The sequence below is a fragment of the Apodemus sylvaticus genome, chromosome 1 (genome assembly GCF_947179515.1).
Source record: "Apodemus sylvaticus chromosome 1, mApoSyl1.1, whole genome shotgun sequence".
NCBI lineage: Eukaryota > Metazoa > Chordata > Mammalia > Rodentia > Muridae > Apodemus > Apodemus sylvaticus.
In genome coordinates, this window is record NC_067472.1 from 166865509 (window position 1) to 166871214 (window position 5706).

General features: G+C 39.3%; 1 pseudogene; it reads left to right on the forward strand.

Moving 5' to 3' along the window:
* The first annotated feature begins 273 nt into the window (after nucleotides 1-273).
* On the forward strand, nucleotides 274-1275 carry LOC127691302 (mas-related G-protein coupled receptor member B8-like; annotated as a pseudogene).
* The last annotated feature ends 4431 nt before the right edge of the window (nucleotides 1276-5706 follow it).

The following is a 5706-nucleotide window of genomic DNA, read 5'->3' on the forward strand; positions in this document are numbered from 1 at the left end:
TCCACCAAACAGTGATCATATATTCAAATATAAGTGTTGATGGATGCAATTCTTTTCAAAATCCATACAGGTTGTAGATAGTCCAAATAAATTCAGACTACATTTAAGAAAAGTTCTAGGAATACTGGTTTTGATAAATTTCTAAAGCTCTATAATCCTGTTTTCTTTCCTTATGAACCAGGTCAGCTGGCATGAATCAGGGTGGTCCTGAGAATCAGAGAGTGCAAAGCATGTGCTTGTGTCTGGTTTATCTTTTCAGGAGTATTCCCAAGCATGGACTCAAATATCCTAGACATGGAGGCTAATATCATACAACTGAATGGAAGCTACCACAAGGAAACTTCAGCTTGTTCCATGGTGTACCATGCCATGATTTTGCTTTTCATCATAATTGCCTTCACTGGACTGGCAGCAAATGCCACAGTGCTGTAGTTACTGGGCTTCCACATGCACAGGAATGTCTTCTCTGTCTACATCCTCAACATGACTAGGCAAACATCCCTTCCTCTGTGTTCACATTGTATTTTCCCTGGAAAAGATCATTGTCCCTTTTCACTCCACATCCACACCCCATAATTTTTCAACATTGTGTCCTTACTTGATTACCTTTCAAGTGTGAGCATGGCCACAGCCATTAGTGCTTAGTACTGGTTTTCTGTCATTTGGCCCAATTATTATCAGGGCCAACAAGTAAACAACACATCAGGTATCATTTTGACTCTGCTCTGGGCTTTTTCCCTTCTGTTGAGCCTCTTGGAAGGGAAAAATTTTGGATTCCTGGATAATACTAATAACCGGGATGTATGTTAGAAATGTAGCTTCATCATAGTTGTATGTTTAATTGTTTTATTTGTGGTTCTCTCTCAATCCAATCAAGGCTACTGGTCAGGATCTTCTATGGTTCACAAAACATTCCTGAGACCAGGCTGTGTGAGACCATTTTGCTCACAGCTCTGGTCTTCCTAATCTGTGGCTTTCTTTTTGGGATTAGCCTCTACCTCTTACACTGGACTACAAAAGGCTATTTTGTGTTGCTGAATTATTTAAAAGTCTAATTATTTTGATGGGATAATTCTCCCCCTGTCCTATGTTAACAGCTATGCATATGCCATCAATTGCTTACTTGTTGGCTTGATTAAGTATTGCAGATTCCATTTTGGGACTCTCAGGCTGATACTGCAGAGAACCATGCAAGACATGCCTGAGGAAGAAGGTGAAAAACTTGAAGAAGTTGTAGAAGGTGAAGAAAGGACTATAAGCTACTGCCACAGCTGAGAGCTGCTTTGATCAAACATAAGAGACTTTATAAGAACAATTTGCCCTCCTCCTTGTTGGGCATTTCCACAACTCTCTTGAGTTGGGGCCTAATGTTAAGTCAGTTGTGAAATTAACCATTCCCATGAAAGTAATATCAAATGCAATAGTAATACTACCTGGAACTTTCCTACTCTCCTTCTATTTTTTATTAGATAAATTTACACAATATCTTTCCACAAACCCAGCTCTACAAAGAATAATAGGAAGAAAACTCCAATACAAGGAGGGAAACTACACCCTGGAAAAAGCAAGATAGTTACATTCTTTCATCAAACCCAAAAGAAGATAACCACTCAAATATAAAAATAACATCAAAAATGACAGGAAATAATAATCACTATTCCTTAATATCTCTTAACACCAATGGACTCAATTTCCCAATAAAAAGACATAGACTAACAGACTGGATAAGGAAACAGGACCCTACAATTTGCTGCATACAGGAGACACATCTCAGTGTCAAAGACAAAAAATAATCTTAGAGTAAAAGACTGGAAGACAATTTTACAAGCCAATGGTCTCCGGAAACAAGCCAGAGTAGCCATTCTAATACCAGATAAAATTGACTTTCAACCTAAAGTCATTAAAAGAGGGACAGAAGGACACTTCTTGCTGGTCAAAGGAAAAAAATCCACCAAGAAGAACTTTCAATTCTGAACATCTATGTGCCAAATGCAAGGGCACCCTCATTCTTAAAAGAAACTTTACTAAAGCTCAAAGCACACATTGCACCTAACACAATTATTGTGGGTGACTTCAACACTCCACTCTCCTCAATGGACCCTTCAGGAAAACAGAAGCTAAACAGGGACACAGTAAAACTAACTGAAGTTTTGGACCAATTGGATTTGACTGATAATCATAGAACATTTCATCCTAAAGCAAAAGAATATACCTTTTTCTCAGCACCTCATGGTACCTTCTCCAAAATCGACCATATAATTTATCACAGGACAGACCTCAACAAATGTAAGAAGATCGAGCTAATCCCATGCCTCCTATCAGATCACTATGGAACTCAAGAACTTAGACTCCAGAAAACCAAACAACCCTATTAAAAATGGGGTACAGAGTTAAACAAGGAATTCTCACCTGAAGAATTTCAGATGGTGGAGAAACATCTTAAAAAATGCTCAACTTCATTAGTCATTAGGGAAATGCAAATCAAAACAACCCTGAGATTTCACCTTACACCAGTCAGAATGGCTAAGATTAAAAATTCAGGAGACAGCAGGTGTTGGAGAGGATGTGGAGAAAGAGGAACACTCCTCCACTGCTGGTGGGGTTGCAAATTGGTACAACCACTCTGGAAATCAGTCTGGTGGTTCCTCCGAAAACTGGGCACCTCACTTCCAGAAGATCCTGCTATGCCACTCCTGGGCATATACCCAAAAGATTCTCCAGCATGTAATAAGGATATATGCTCTACTATGTTCATAGCAGCCCTATTTATAATTGCCAGAAGTTGGAAAGAATCCAGGTATCCCTCAACAGAAGAGTGGGTGCAAAAAATGTGGTATATATACACAATGGAGTACTATTCAGCCATTAGAAACAATGAACTCATGAAATTCTTAGGCAAATGGATGGAGCTGGAGAACATCATACTAAGTGAGGTAACCCAGACTCAAAAGATGAATCATGGTATGTGCTCACTAATAAGTGGATATTAACCTAGAAAACTGGAATACCCAAAACATAATCCACACATCAAATGAGGTACAAGAAGAACGGAGGAGTGTCCCCTTGTTCTGGAAAGACTCAGTGAGGCAGTATAGAACAAAATCAGAACAGAGAAGTGGGAAGGGATGGGTGGGAAAACAAAGGGAGGGAAGGGGACTGATGGGACTTTCGGGGAGAGGGGGTCCAGAAAAAAGGAAATCATTTGAAATGTAAATAAATATATCAATAAATTAAAAAAATTGTTTTGCAACTAATGAATCATTAGTTTGAAGAAAAATTATAACCTATAAATTTTTTATACTTATATTTGAATAAAAAGTCATTTTTTAAAAAAAAAAAAAAAGAGTGCTTTTCAATAGCAAAAAAAACAACAGAAAGCTCACATACACATGAAGGCTGAACAATACATTACTCAATGACCCCTTAGCCCAAGAAGAAATAAAGAAAGAAATGAGAGACTTTTTTGAATTTCATGAAAATTAAGGCCCAACATACCCAAATCTTTGGAAGACAAGAAAGCAGTGCTAAGAGGAAAACTAACAGCCCTGAGTGCCTCCAAAAAGAAAATGGAGGGAGCATACACTTGCAGTTTAAGGACACACCTTTTTTTTCTCGATATAATTTATTTACATTTCAAATGATTTCCCCTTTTCTAGCCCCACACTCCCCAAAAGTCCCGTAAGCCCCCTTCTCTTCCCCTGTCCTCCCACCCACCCCTTCCCACTTCCCCGTTCTGGTTTTGCCGAATACTGTTTCACTGAGTCTTTCCAGAACCAGGGGCCACTCCTCCTTTCTTCTTGTACCTCATTTGATGTGTGGATTATGTTTTGGGTATTCCAGTTTTCTAGGTTAATAACCACTTATTAGTGAGTGCATACCATGATTCACCTTTTGAGTCTGGGTTACCTCACTTAGTATGATGTTCTCTAGCTCCATCCATTTGCCTAAGAATTTCATGAATTCATTGTTTCTAATGGCTGAATAGTACTCCATTGTGTAGATATACCACATTTTTTGCATCCACTATTCTGTTGAGGGATACTTGGGTTCTTTCCAGCATCTGGCAATTATAAATAGGGCTGCTATGAACATAGTAGAGCATGTATCCTTATTACATGGTGGGGAATCCTCTGGGTATATGCCCAGGAGTGGTATAGCAGGATCTTCTGGAAGTGGGTGCCCAGTTTTCGGAGGAACCGTCAGTCTGAATTCCAGAGTGGTTGTACCAATTTGCAACCCCACCAGCAGTGGAGGAGTGTTCCTCTTTCTCCACACCCTCTCCAACACCTGCTGTCTCCTGAATTTTTAATCTTAGCCATTCTGACTGGTGTAAGATGAAATCTTAGGGTTGTTTTGATTTGCATTTCCCTAATGATTAATGAAGTTGAGCATTTTTTAAGATGCTTCTCTGCCATCCGAATTTCTTCAGTTGAGAATTCCTTGTTTAACTCTGTACCCCATTTTTAATAGGGTTGTTTGGTTTTCTGGAGTCTAACTTCTTGAGTTCTTTATATATATATATTGGATATTAGCCCTCTATCTGATGTAGGATTGGTGAAGATCTTTTCCCAATGTGTTGGTTGCCGATTTGTCCTCTTGATGGTGTCCTTTGCCTTACAGAAACTTTGTAATTTTATGAGGTCCCATTTATCAATTCTTGCTCTTAGAGCATATGCTATTGGTGTTCTGTTCAGAAACTTTCTCCCTATACCGATGTCCTCAAGGGTCTTCCCCAGTTTCTTTTCTATTAGCTTCAGATTGTCTGGCTTTATGTGGAGGTCCTTGATCCATTTGGATTTGAGCTTAGTACAAGGAGACAAGGATGGATCAATTCGCATTCTTCTGCATGCTGACCTCCAGTTGAACCAGCACCATTTGTTGAAAAGGCTATCTTTTTTCCATTGGATGTTTTCAGCCTCTTTGTCAAGGATCAAGTGGCCATAGGTGTGTGGGTTCATTTCTTGATCTTCAATCCTGTTCCATTGATCCTCCTGCCTGTCACTGTACCAAAACCATGCAGTTTTTAACACTATTGCTCTGTAGTATTGCTTGAGGTCAGGGATACAGATTCCCCCAGATTTTCTTTTGTTGCTGAGAATAGTTTTAGCTATCCTGGGTATTTTGTTGTTCCAGATGAATTTGATAATTGCTCTTTCTAACTCTGTGAAGAATTGAGTTGGGATTTTGATGGGTATTGCATTGAATCTGTATATTGCTTTTGGCAAAATGGCCATTTTAACTATATTGATTCTACCGATCCATGAGCATGGGAGGTTTTCCCATTTTTTGAGGTCTTCTTCCATTTCCTTCTTCAGAGTCTTGAAGTTCTTGTCATACAGGTCTTTCACATGTTTGGTAAGAGTCACCCCAAGATACTTTATACTGTTTGTGGCTATTGTGAAGGGGGTCATTTCCCTAATTTCTTTCTCAGCCTGCTTATCCTTTGAGTATAGGAAGGCCACTGATTTGCTTGAGTTGATTTTATACCCTGCCACTTTGCTGAAGTTGTTTATCAGCTGTAGGAGCTCTCTAGTGGAGTTTTTTGGGTCACTTAGGTAGACTATCATGTCGTCTGCAAATAATGATAGTTTGACTTCTTCCTTTCCAATTTGTATCCCTTTGACCTCCTTATGTTGTCGAATTGCCCGAGCTAGTACCTCGAGTACAATATTGAAAAGATAAGGAGAAAGGGGGCAGCCTTGTCTG